The sequence below is a fragment of the Dendrobates tinctorius genome, unplaced genomic scaffold (assembly GCF_039654945.1).
Source record: "Dendrobates tinctorius isolate UK_male_01 unplaced genomic scaffold, ASM3965494v1 ptg000144l, whole genome shotgun sequence".
Classification (NCBI taxonomy): domain Eukaryota; kingdom Metazoa; phylum Chordata; class Amphibia; order Anura; family Dendrobatidae; genus Dendrobates; species Dendrobates tinctorius.
This window is the reverse complement of record NW_027361811.1, coordinates 16,133,894-16,148,742: the sequence shown is the minus strand read 5'-3', so window position 1 is coordinate 16,148,742 and position 14,849 is coordinate 16,133,894.

Below are 14,849 nucleotides of genomic sequence, written 5' to 3'. Positions count from 1 at the left end.
GCCATCAGAATTATTGCTACTTGTACATAGTAAGTAAACAAGCAAGACCTAATTGCCCCAACCATAATATTGGAAGTCAATTTATGGCCAGCAAGCTAGTTTGATGCAGTGGAATGGCTATGCCGTTATAGTTTATCTTCTGCTTGAGTGGTATCTACAACTCTTGACTTTTTCCCCTACCTCTTTGTCTTTGCACAGGGCATGTTTCACTGCTGTTAAGCAGATTGTGTCCTGCGAATTAAAGTCCACCTGTACAGTGCGATATGCAGCATCAAACGACCAGCAACATGGCGATCGTTTAACAGCCAGTTTACACAGGCCGACCCCTCATTAAATGCGCACTGTATGATAAGTAATAGATCATTTAGTGCCCATAGGCTGCTATTGTTCTTGGCAGCACAAGACTATGTGCTACCAAGAACAATGATCTTTTGTGCAGCATTTTTAGACTTTGATTATCGTGAACGAGCATTCCAAAGAGCACTTGTTCAAGATAATCGTTCAGTGTAATTGTTTCTTTAGTAGCATATCTGCATTGTGTATGAAGGCACATGGGCAAAAATAAGATAACTGAAGTCCTGGTGTTTGTTTATTCTGTGTCTGAAAATTCTGAATAAAAAGCAATCAAAAAACGTTTTTCACCCCGAAATGGTACAAAAAATTTTTTTTTTGCAGAAATCATAAGCCCTCGTACAGCTCTGTTAGCAAAAACAAAATAAAAATACAGCTCAGAATGTTGAAGAAAAAACATTTTTTTAAATCAAAAAGGCTGTTTTGTATGATAACTGCAAAGCATAAAACCTATATGAATCTGGTATTGCTGTAATCTCACCGACCCAAAGTATAAAGTCATCTTATCCCTTATACCACACTGTGAACTGTGCAAAATGAAAAATAAGAACTATTCTTCTACTGCCGTCTGCTCATTCTGCCTCCCAAAATAAGGAATAATGCTTGGGTCACATGTATCCTGTGCTCTCCACTGAGCGCTTACATTGGGGTTTCCAAATAGATCCCAAAAATTGTGATTCAGATTAAACCCCCGACAGAACCACTCAGGACACACATGGAGTCTTTTTGGCCTCCGTCTGATCTCTGTTCCAGCGGTGTCCCATCATTTTAGACGTCTTTTAAGTGGCCTAAAAAGACGGATACCACTGGAACAGACAGCAAACAGTCCAATGTGTCTCAATCTGCCTCATTACAGTGAGGGATTCTGTCAGAATGGCATGTTTATGGGATTTACATTGAAATCCTGACGTAAGTGCGCAGTGTAGAACACAAGAAATCTTCAAAATCCATGCTCTAAAAGCAAATAGTGCTCCTTCATTCTTAGCCCTCACATGTGGCCAAACCCTGTTTTCGGGAGAAATTGCGCAATAAATTCTGTAGGCCAATTTCACATATTAACCCTTGTGTAATTGACAAATTAGCAGCAAATACCAAAAAAAATTATTTTTTTCATGAAAATAATTTATTTCTACTCCCAGTATTATAAAATTCTATGAGGCACCTGTGGGTTCAAAATACTCACTAAACTCCTAGATTAATTCCATAAACAGTGAAATTTCCAGTATGGGGTCACTTGGGGGGAAGGGGGTTCTGCTGATCTGGCTCCTCAGGGACTCTGCTAATGGAGCCCACAATCTATTTACTTGAAATATGTGTTTTAAAAGCCAAGTAGTGCTCCTTCTTATAAATTTGGTGCTAAAACAATATTTTAGTGGAAAAAATGTAATTTTTTATTTTCTCATCTAAATGTTCTAAAATTGAGTAAATCACCTGTAGCTTAAAATTTGCAGTACACCGCTAGATAGATTCCTTAAGAGGTCTAATTTCCAAAATTGGGTCACTAAGGGGAGTTTCTGCTGTTTGGCATGTCAGGGGCTCTGCAAATGTGACATGGCATTCACAATCTATTCCAGCCAAATTTACAGCGCAAAAATCAAACAGCGCACTTTCCTTTCCGAACCCTGCCATGTGCCCAAAGATCAGTTTTTGACCACATATGGGGTATTATTGCAGTCAGAAGAAATTGTTTAACAAATTATTTGGTCCGTTTTCTCCTATTATCCATTCTGAAAATTAAAAAATTGAGGCTAATACATTTTAGTGGAAAAAGCTTAATTATCATTTTCACATCCAGATTCTAACCCCTTCCTGACATGAGACGTACTATCCCGTCCATGGGACCCGGGCCCCTATGCCCATGGACGGGATAGTACGTCTACCGTGATCAGCGGCGCCCACGTGGTGAGCGCCGCTAATCGCGGCCGGGTGTCAGCTGATTATCACAGCTGACACCCGGCACAATGTGTCAGGGGCGGTCACGGACCGCCCCCGACACGTTAACCCCTTGCACACCGCGATCAAACATGATCGCGGTGTACCGGGGATTAAAGGGAAGCATCGGCAGGGAGGGGGCTCCCTCCGTGCTTCCCTGAGCCCCCCACGGCAGCGCAATGTGCAGCGCTGCTGCGGGGGGCTCCTTTCCTGCAGGCCCCCGAATCCAAGATGGCGACGGGGGCCTGCAGGAAGCTTGCTTCCTCAGTGCCTGCAAAGCGCAGGCATGAGGAAGCCTTCTGCGGTGCCTGTGACAGATTGCTGATCTGTCACAGTGATCTGTGATGTGACAGATCAGCGATCTGTCACAGGACAGTGATGTCCCACCTGGGACTATTTAATAAAGTAAAAAAAAAAACTAAAAGTGTTAACATAAATTTAAAAAAAAATCGCCAAATAAATTAGAAAAAAAAAAAAATATTCCCCCAAATAAATCCATTTTTTAGAAATAAAAAAAAAAAACAATAAAAGTACACATATTAGGTATCGCCGCGTCCGTAACGACCCGCCCTATAAAACTGTCCCATTAGTTAACCCCTTTAGGGAACCCCTTAAAAAATAAAAATAAAAACGAAGCAAAAAATGATTTATTATCATACCGCCAAACAAAATGTGTAATAACGCGCGATCAAAAAGACGCATATAAATATCCATGGTACCGCTGAAAATGTCATCTTGTCCCGCAAAAAACGAGCCGCCACACAGCATCAGCCGCAAAAAAATTAAAAAGTTATAGCTCGCAGAATAAAGCAATGCAAAAATAATTATTTTTTATATAAAATACTTTCATTGTATAAAACCGTCAAAACATAAAAAAAGACCTAAATAAGGTATCTCTGTAAGCGTACTGACCCGAAGAATAAAACCGCTTTATCAATTTTATCGCACGCGGAATGGAGTAAACGCACCCCCCCAAAAGAAATTCATGAAACGCTGGTTTTTGTTCATTCTCCGTCCCAAAAATCGGAATAAAAAGCGATCAAAAAATGTCACGTGCCCGAAAATGGTACCAATAAAAACGTCAACTCGTCCCGCAAAAAATAAGACCTCACATGACTCGGTGGGTCAAAATACGGAAAAATTAGAGCTCTCAATATGTGGTGATGCAAAAACTATTTTTACAATAAAAAGCGTCTTTTAGCGTGTGACAGCCGCCAAACATAAAAAACGCCTTAAATAGTAAATCAACCCCCCCCCCGTTATCACCCCCTTAGTTAGGGAAAAATAATAAAATAAAAAAAATGTATTTATTTCCATTTTTCCATTAGGGTTAGGGCTAGGGTTAGGGCTGAGATTAGGGTTAGGGGTGTGTTGGGGTTCGGGTTGGAGTTAGAATTGGGGGTTTCCACTGTTTGGGCACATCAGGGGCTCTCCAAATGCAACATGGCGTCTGATCTCAATTCCAGCCAATTCTGAGTTGAAAAAGTCAAATGGTGCTCCTTCCCTTCCAAGCTCTGCCATGCGCCCAAACAGTGTTTTACCCCCACATGTAGGGTATCAGCCTACTCAGGTCAAATTGCAAAACAATTTTTGGGGTCCAATTTCTCCTGTTACCCTTAGGAAAATAAAAAATTGGGGGCAAAAATATCATTTTTGTGGAAAAAAATGATTTTTTTATTTTCACGCCCGAGCGTTATAAACTTCTGTGAAGCACTTGGGGGGTTCAAAGTGCTCACCACACATCTAGATAAGTTCCGTGGGGGGCCTAGTGTCGAAAATGGGGTCACTTGTGGGGAGTTTCAATAGTTTAGGTACATCAGGGGCTCTCCAAACGCACATGACACCCGCAGACCATTCCATCAAAGTCTGCATTCCAAAATGTCACAGCTTCCCTTCCGAGCCCCGACGTGTGTCCATACAGTAGTTTTCTCCCACATATGGGGTGTCAGCGTACTCATGACAAATTGGACAACAACTTTTGGGGTCCAATTTCTCCTGTTACGCTTGGGAAAATAAAAAAATTGGGGACTAATTGATCATGTTTGTGGAAAAAATACGATTTTTTTATTTTCATGCCCGGGCATTATAAACTTCTGTGAAGCCCTTGGGGGTTCAAAGTGCTCACCACACATCTAGATAAGTTCCTTAGGGGGTCTAGTTTCCAAAATGGGGTCATTTGTGGGGGTTTCCACTGTTTAGGTACATTAGGGGCTCTCCAAAGGCAACATGACACCCGCAGACCATTCCATCAAAGTCTGCATTCCAAAACATCACTACTTCCCTTCCGAGCCCTGACGTGTGTCCATACAGTAGTTTTCTCCCACATATAAGGTGTCAGCGTACTCATGACAAATTGGACAACAACTTTTGGGGTCCAATTTCTCCTGGTACCCTTGGGAAAATAAAAAAATGGTGACTAAAAGATCATGTTTGTGGAAAAAATACGAATTTTTTATTTTCTGGCCCGGACGTTATAAATTTCTGTGAAGCACTGGGGGGTTAAAAGTGCTCACCACACATCTAGATAAGTTCCTTGGGGGGTCTAGTTTACAAAATGGTGTCATTTGTGGGGGGTTTCCACTGTTTAGGTACATCAGGGGTTTTCCAATCGCGACATGGTGTCCGATCTCAATTCCAGCCAAAAACGTCAAATGGCGCTGCTTCCCTTCCGAGCTCTGCCATGCGCCCAAATAGTGGTTTACCCCCACATGTGGGGTATCAGCGTACTCAGGACAAATTGCACAATAACTTTTAGGGTCCTGTTACCCTTGGAAAAATAAGAATTGAGGGTGAAAAGATAATTTTTGTGGAAAAAATATGATTTTTTAATTGTACGGCTTTATGTTATAAACTTCTGTGAAGCCCTTGGGGGTTCAAAGTTCTCACCACACATCTAGATAAGTTCCTTAGGGGGTCTAGTTTCCAAAATGGTGTCATTTGTGGGGGGTTTCCACTGTTTTGGTAATTCAGGGGTTTTCCAATCGCGACATGATGTCCGATCTCAATTCCAGCCAAAAACGTCAAATGGCGCTGCTTCCTTCCAAGCTCTGGCATGCGCCCAAATAGTGGTTTACCCCCACATGTGGGGTATCGGTGTACTCAGGACAAATTGCACAATAACTTTTAGGGTCCTGTTACCCTTGGGAAAATAAAAATTGGGGTGAAAAGAACATTTTTGTGGAAAAAATATGATTTTTTAATTGTACCGCTGTACGTTATAAACTTCTGTAAAGCCCTTGTGGGTTCAAAGTTCTCACCACATATCTAGATAAGTTCCTTGGGGGGTCTAGTTTCCAAAATGGGGTCACTTGTAGGGGGTTTCCACTGTTTAGGTACATCAGGGACTCTCCAAACGTGACATGGCGTCCGATCTGAATTCCAGCCAATTTTGCATTGAAAAAGTCAAACGGCGCTCCTTCCATTCTGAGCTCTGCCATGCGCCGAAACAGTCGTTCCCCCCCACATATCAGGTATCAGCGTACTCAGGACAAATTGCACAATAACTTTTGGAGTCCAATTTCTCCTGTTACCCTTGGTAAAATAAAAATAATTGAACCTGAAGTATTTTTTTTGTGAAAAAAAGTTAGATGTTCATTTTTTTTTAAATATTCAAAAAAATTCCTGTGTCGCACCTAAAGGGTTAATAAACTTCTTGAATGTGGTTTTGAGCACCTTAAGGGGTGCAGTTTTTAGAATGGTGTCACTTTTGGGTATTTTCTATCATGTAGACCCCTCAAAGTGACCTCAAATGTGATGTGGTCCTAAAAATAAAATGGTGTTGTAAAAATGAGAAATCGCTGGACAACTTTTAACCCTTATAACTTCCTAACAAAAAAAAATTTTGGTTCCAAAATTGTGCTGATGTAAAGTAAACATGTGGGAAATGTTAGTTATCAAGTTTTTTTGTGTGCTGTATCTCTGTGATTTAAGGGCATAAAAATTCAAAGTTGGAAAATTGCGAAATTTTCAAAATTTTCGCCAAATTTCCGTTTTTCTCACAAATAAATGCAAGTTATTTGAATGAAATTTTACCACTAACATGAAGTACAATATGCCACGAGAAAACAATGTCAGAATCACCAGGATCCATGGAAGCGTTCCAGAGTTATGACCTCATAAAGGTACAGTGGTCAGAATTGTAAAAATTGGCCCGGTCATGAACGTGCAAACCACCCTTGGGGGTGAAGGGGCTAAAAGGTTCTGTGAAGCACCTATGGGTTCAACAAGCTCAGCAAAAACATACAAGAATTTGTGAGTCTAGTTCCAAAATGTGATCACTTGTTGGGGTTTCTGCTGCTTTAGTACCTCAGGGCCTCTGCAAATGAGACATGATGTCTACCATCTATTCCAGCCAAATTTGCGTTCCAAATGTCGCTTCTTCCCTTCCGAGCTCTGCCGTGTGTCCTAACAGAATTTTTTTTACTACATGTGGAGTATCGCCACGCTCAGAAGAAAGTGGATAACAAACTGTGTGGTACAATTATCAATTTTACAGTTTTCAAAAGTGAAAAATTTTGGGGAAAAAAGCAACATTTTTGTAAAAAAAAAATGAACATTTTCAATATGATGACCTAATGTTATCAAATTCTGTGCATTACTTGTGGTTTCAAAATGCTCACTAGACCCCTGGATAAAATCCTTGAGGGGTGGTGTTTCCATAATGGGATCTCTTGTTGTGGGTTTCTGCTGTTTGGGGACATTAAGGGCTTCACAAATAAAACTTGGCACCCACAATCTGTTTCAGGAAAATACAGTAGTGTTCAAAATAATAGCAGTGTGTTCAAAATCATGAGTTAATCACAAAATCTTTACAAAGCTACTCTACAGAAAATAAAAAATGAACATTGGGCCGTTCTAAAAATATGATTTGTCTTTACAAACTCACAATATGTACTTTTTTTCAGGATTTAGCATTCCTGTGAATCACTAACCTAATATTTAGTTGTATACCCACGGTTTTTTTTTTCTAAAACAGCTTTGCTTCTATGTTGCATAGAGTCAACCAACTTCTGGTACCTGTCAACTGTTATTCCAACCCAGGATGCTTGGACTACATCCCACAATTTTTTGACATTTATTGGTTTTGCCTCATAAATTGCATCACACAAGTGTTCTATCGGAATAAGGTCCGGGGATTGGGCTGGCCACTCCATAACCTTAATTTTGTTGGACTGGAACCAAGATTTTGCTAGTTTACTGGTGTGTTTAGGGTCGGTGTCTTGTTGAAACACCCAATTCAAGAGCATATCCTTCAGCGTAAGGCAACATGACCTCTTCAACTATTTTAATATATGCAAACTGCTCCATGATCCCTGGTATGCAGTAAATAGGTCCAGTACCATAGTAACAGAAACATGTCCATATCATGATGCTTGCTCCACCATGCCTCACTGTCTTCAGAGTGTAGTGTGACTTGAATGCAGAGTTTGGGGGTCGTCTGACAAACTGGACCCTTGGACCCAAAAAGAACAATTTTACTTTCATCAGTCCACAAAATGTTTTTCCATTTCTCTTTATGCCAGTTGATGTAGTCTTTGGCAATTGTATCCGCTTGAGTACCGGACCGTGACACCCACCGCCCCCCGGTGAGTATAATCTAACTTGTTTTTCTTATCTTTCAGGTTACATCAGGGGCTTATCTACAGCATTACAGAACGCTGTAGATAAACCCCTGATGGTGGTGCCGGCAACTGAAATGGGGTGACAGATTCCCTTTAATGTAAAGTGGAATGAAAAAAAACAAAAATTTTAATTTTTTCTTTAACCCCTTAGCGACAGAGCCAGTTTGCAGCTTAATGACCAGGCCAATTTTTACAATTCTGACCACTGTCCCTTTATGAGGTTATAACTCTGGAACGCTTAAATGGATCCCGCTGATTCTAAGACTGTTTTTTCATGACATATTGTACTTCATATTAGTGGTAAAATTTCTTCGATAAGTCTTGTGTTTATTTATGAAAAAAATGGAAATATGGCGAAAATTTTGAAAATTTTGCAATTTTAAAACTTTACATTTTTATGCCCTCAAATCAGAGAGATGTGTCACACAAATTTCTTAATAAATAACATTTCCCACATGTCTACTTTACATCAGCACAATTTTGGAAGCAAAATTTTTTTTTGTTAGGAAGTTATAAGGGTTAAAAGTTGACCAGCGATTTCTCATTTTTACAACAAAATTTACAAAACCATTTTTTTTAGGGACCACATCATATTTAAAGTCATTTTGAGGGGTGTACATGACAGAAAATACCCAAAAGTGGCACCATTCTAAACACTAGACCCCTCAAGGTGCTCAAAACCACATTCAAGAAGTTTATTAACCCTTTAAGTGCTTCACAGGAACTAAAGCAATGTGGAAGGAAAAAATTAATATTTAACTTTTTTTTGCAAAAAATTTACTTCAGAACCAATTTTTTTTTATTTTCACAAGTGTTAAAAGAGAAAATCAACCACAAAATTTGTTGTACAATTTCTCCTGAATACGCCGATACCCTATATGTGGGGGTAAACCACTATTTCAGCACACGGCAGAGCTCGCAAGGGATGGAGCGCCGTTTGACTTTTTCAACGCAGAATTGGCTGGAATTGAGATCGGATGCCATGTTGCGTTCGGAGAGCCCTTAATGTGCCTAAGCAGTGGAAACCTCCAACAAGTGACCCCATTTTGGAAACTAGACCCATTAAGGAACTTATCTAGATGTGTGGTGAGCACTTTGAACCCCCAAGGGCTTCACAGAAGTTTATAACGTAGAGCCGTGAAAATAAGAAATCTATTTTTTTCCACAAAGATGATCTTTTCACCCCCAAATTGTTATTTTTTACAAGGGTAACAGGAGAAATCATACCCGCACAGTTGTTATGCGATTTGTCCTGAGTACGCCGATACCCCATATGTGGGGGGGAACCACTGTTTGGGCGCATGGGAGAGCTCGGAAGGGAAGGAGTGCCATTTTGGAATGCAGACTTTGATGGAATGGTCTGCGGACATCATGTTGCGCTTGCAGAGCCCCTCATGGGCCTAAACAGTGGAAACCCCCCACAAGTGACCCCATTTTGGAAACTAGACCCATTAAGGAACTTATCTAGATGTGTGGTGAGCACTTTGAACCTTCAAGTGCTTCACAGAAGTTTATAACGTAGAGCCGTGAAAATAAAAAATCCATTTTTTTTCCACAAAAATGATCTTTTCGCCCCCAAATTTTTATTTTTACAAGGGTAACAGGAGAAATCATACCCGCACAGTTGTTATGCGATTTGTCCTGAGTACGCCGATACCCCATATGTGGGGGGGAACCACTGTTTGGGCGCATGGGAGAGCTCGGAAGGGAAGGAGTGCCATTTTGGAATGCAGACTTTGATGGAATGGTCTGCAGGCATCATGTTGCGCTTGCAGAGCCCCTGATGGGCCTAAACAGTGGAAACCCCCCACAAGTGACCCCATTTTGGAAATTAGACCCCCTAATGAACTTATCTAGATGTGTGGTGAGCACTTTGAACCCCCAAGCGCTTCACAAAAGTTTATAAACGCAGAGCCGTGAAAATAGTCTTTTTTTATTTCCACAAAAGTGATTTTTTAGACCCCAATTTTTAGACCCCCAAAGTTGGCAAATAGTGGAAACCCCTCAATTCTTGCTCCAACCCTAACCCCAAAACACCCCTAACCCTAATCCCAACCCTAACCCTAATCCCAACCCTAATCCCTAATCCTAATTCTAACCCTAATTCTAGTTCGCCCTAACCCTAATTCTAACCCTAGTCGTGACCCGAGCCCTAACCCTAGCCCTAGCACAACCCTAACCCTAGCCCAACCCTAACCCTAGCCCAACCCTAACCCTAACCCTAGCCCAACCCTAACCCTAACCCTAGCCCAACCCTAACCCTAACCCTAGCCCAACCCTAACCCTAGCCCAACCCTAACCCTACCCTAACCCTACCCTAACCCTAGCCCTAACCCTAGCCCTAACCCTACCCTAACCCTAACCCTAATGGAAAACTGAAAAAAAAAATATTTTCTTTATTTCATTATATTGGCCTATATAAGGGAGTGATAAACGGGGGGTTATGTACTATTTTTTTTATTTTGATCACTATGATCGTTTATCATCGTGATCAAAATAATGAATGGAATCTGCCAGCCGGAGCCGGCAGATTCCCGGCGGGCGCACTGCGCATGCGTCCGCCATTTTCAAGATGGCGGCGCCCATCGGAGGATGCCGGCGGGACGTGGGACCACCGGGAGGGGACGGAGGGCCACGGAGAGGTACCGGGGGGGATCGGGGACCCTATTTCTCTCTCCTCTGATGTGCGATCACATCAGAGGAGAGAGAAATTAAATGTAAAATCGCGGCTTTTTTTTTTTGCGGTCGCCGTTATAGGGTTAATAACGGCGATCGCAAAAGCGGGGGTCGGTAAAAACCGACCGATTCATGTTCTCTGGGGTCTCGGCTACCCCTGGCAGCCAAGACCCCGGAGAAAATCTGACACTGGGGGCGCTATTCACTTAAATCACAGCGCCGTGAATTAACGGCGCTGTGGTTTTAGTACCCTTAATTACCGCCGTTAAAAGGCGTATCGGCGGTCGTTAAGGGGTTAAAATGTTGCTATAGCCTCAATTGTTTTCACTATATATATATGTATATCAAAAGTGGCCTAAATGACTCTATATGTCTGGTACCATTGGTATATGTGAAGATATTATAAGGTTGTCTCCCTGATCTGTAATTATAGTAAATGTGTTGGACCTTATGTCTTGTGTCCTTCACATTTTTAAATTAAAAAAATTTTTTTTATATAAATAAAAATCTTTTTATTACTTATGAATATATTCAATAAAATACTATTTGCATATCGTATTAGATGCTCTTTATTCTTTCTTTTTTGTTTACCAGCCATGTGCTAGTACTACAGGTCGGGGGAATCTATAATAATAAATGCCCTAAGCAGCTTCCAGTTGTAACAACTTCCGTCCAGTTGTAACCGGTGACGTCACCACACACACACGCACATGTTAACCCTCAACACACCACACCGCCTCAACACACACTCCTCTCACCTTTCACCTCCACTCACGTCCACTCACTCTTTCACTCCACATACGTTCCTTTTTCTCACTCCGTTTCTCATACTCACACCGTCATCGTCGCTGCCCCGACATCTTCCTCCGCCGCCGCGATCCTGGATCCAGACGTTCTCCAGGCCGCCGACATGTTCTTGCGGCGACGACATCTTGGATTTCGTGAAATCCCGCGAGATTCAAGATGGCGTCGCCGCAAGAACATGTCGCTGGCGTGGACGACTCGGGATCCAAAAATATGGCATCGGCAAAATCTCGCGAGATTACGCCGACGCCATTTTGGATCCCGATGTCGTCCACGCCGGCGACATGTTCTTGCGGCGACGCCATTTTGGATTGGCGAAATCCCGCGATAGTCAAGATGGCGTCGCCGCAAGAACATGTCGCCGGCGAGGACGACGTCGGGATCCAAAATGTCGTCGGCGAAAACTCGCGAGATTTCGCCGACGCCATTTTGGATCCCGACGTCGTCCACGCCGGCGACATGTTCTTCCGGCGACGCTATCTTGACTATCGCGGGATTTCACGATACTCGAGATGGCGTCGCCGCAAGAATATGTCGCCGGCGTGGACAACGTCTGGATCCAGGATGGCGCAGGCGGAAGAAGATGTCGGGGATCGTGGAGCAGCGGCGATGACGGCGTGAGTATGAGAGACGGAGTGAGAGAAAGGGTCGTATGTGGAGTGAAAGGTGAGAGGAGTGTGTGTTGAGGAGTGTGTGTGTTGAGGGTTAACATGGCAAGAGGTGTGATGCTATCGCATCCTCCCGATGCGATCGCATCGGGCCATAATCTAGTGAACAATAACCAGTGAACAATATACTGGTTACTTCATCCACCACATCTGTTTCGGGACACAACTCTTTTTGAACGTAAATCCCAAGAGACGTGCTTTTGGCTCTCTTTATCTTTGGGACTCCATGATGGACACACGGGCTGAGTATCTGTAACCTCTTACTTACTACTAGGCTTTAGGGAGGATTGATATGACATGCATGATTTGGGTAATTCGGGAAGTTAATTGTGAGATTTCAATGTGTAATACAGCTGTGATATCACTGAATTAAAGTTGTAGCATATGTGTGTGTATATATATATATATATATATATATATGACAAAAAAATTTTGGCATAGTCCAAAAGGGATTGACTATATGCAAAATTGTTACTGAAGAAACATGGAACCTTTTTAATGGAAAAATAAAAGTTATATTTTACCCCACCATTGGACAGATCGCTGGAGAAACCATACTATTTCCTTTCCATATATATATATATATATATATATATATATATATATATATAGTCGCCAGCTTGGGTATAAATATATATGTATGTCATAGACTGTAGACTTGTGTGTGTAATAAATATCCTTTATTGATAGGCTGTTTTGTCTCAGCTAGTATATAGTGTCTAGTATAAGGAACAGATAACGTTAAGGCATTACTAAGTGGATATTAATTATTAATAGTCGAGTACGGCATTGGTAGTTAATATCGGACCTCAATACTATTATTTAGTATTTTAGACGGGAAACCCGTCTTTTATCAGGAAGATTCCAATATATAGGCCCCTCCAATTCCATTTAAATCTGAATAAACAGAAAGGTGGTCTAAATTTCTTGAAAGAAAATAGAAATTGTGGTTAAAATGTTTTCCCTTCTAACATCCTAACTGTGACGGATCACACAGGGGAAGGGGTGTGTCGACTTCACTCTTGCTCAGGGAGAGGAGGACCCAGCAGGGATCGGCTCTCTGGCATCACCACTTGCCCCAGGTCAGTCAGGGAACTGCACCGAGGGCAAATAGTCGTCAGAGAGGCTTCCCTTATAGGTATGAGTTATTGAGGACCTCCCAACGAGGGGGATATACATCCCTAGTTCAGGCTGGGGGTACATATGTAAATCTCCTGGCCATCACTGCCAGAGTTCCTCACTAACACAGTACAGTATGCTGCCACCAGTTCCTCGTTCGCTATAAGCCCCGTCAGACAACAGGCTTATATCGGGTCAGAAACCAACCCCGGGGTAGCGTATAATATAACCAACCGAGTGTGCGGACGTGGGGATTCATGAATCAAGATAAAAGAGCATCCCAAGATTAATTTTACATTTAATCACCGAAAGGCACACTAGAAAGATATAGGGGCCAGATGGTGTTGGCGGCAGGTCCACTCAAAGGCCCGCAGAAAGGAGTCCAGGTCTCCGTCCTTCTCCAGCAAGGGGAAGTCCTCGGCTCCGACCTTAGCTGTCTTGGGCTCTGGAGGTGCTGTGGTGGGAGATAGGAGACCCTGCCGAGCCAACTCCTGCTGATGTTGTCGCTCTGCAGCTTCACTGCGTTCCCCCGCCTCGCGATCTGCCTGGCACTCTGTCACTTTCAAGAAGGTTGCGGAGGCTTCCTCGCACCCCACCTCGAGACTGGCCAGGGCAGCTTGAAAGAGGGCCTCCAACCTGAGCTGTCCGGGGAGAAATGCAGTAGGTGGGCATTCTCCTGCGATAGGGTAGTGCACTGGCGGCGAGATGCTTGCAGAGCCCGGGTGGGACCCCCCCCTGGTTCCCCCTTTGTCAGAATTAGTACAGTAATTCTCCGCATTATGGGATAGCTCCCTGGCCATCATTCTTGTCCGGCTTCGAGTACTTGCACTCAGACTGTCTTGTGCTGAGCTGATCTTAGGACTCCAGCAGCAAAAGCTACTGATGTTAGTCCTTAGTGTCTGGGAGTAGGGATCCCACGCTCACTATATACCTTTCTATATACAGTCATTTAGTTTAAGGGCAATGGTACCAAGAACTAAATAATTGTATGCAAACTTTGCAGTAAGTAATAAAAATGCCTTAACACTTTCTCTCTCATTATTCTGGCATTTGGCAAATATTAATAATTATGGTAATCCTAATTGGCCTAAAGGGGAAAGGTTTATTCTGATTTCATGTCAGATATTGAGAAAAATATGCATATGTGTCTTTTTATTTTATTGCATGTAAACTTCTGGTTTTAACTGTATATCCTTTTAATAAGTTTAGGAAAGCTCCTTAGTGGATGTGCACATAAAGGTTATTTTTCAGGGTGTGAACCAGAAGAAAACTGTGCAGGAAGAGTTGCTTTCCTCCAGCTATATGTACTGTAATTCTGAAGCATCTTTTTTCTATTTTTTTTTTCAATTTTTCCATAAAAATGTTGTGATGTTTGTGACTGACAGCATCTTTGCTCTGTGTTTGAGGCATTTTCTTTTATTGCCATTTACCCAACAATTTTTAAACTCCATTTAACAGTGAAGAAATCAATAGTGGTTTTTAAAGCAAAAACATTGGCAAAACACTTCGAAAAGACACCTGGGCATCTTCCAGGCATCGTTTGATCCTTCCAATTGACTTTTATTTTAAAGCAAGGGTGGGGAACCTCAGGCCCCAGGGCCATTTACAGCCTTCGATGACCTTTAATCTGGCCCCCGAGCAGATTCTCAGGGACCACAGTGCTGTGGCAGGGAGTTAT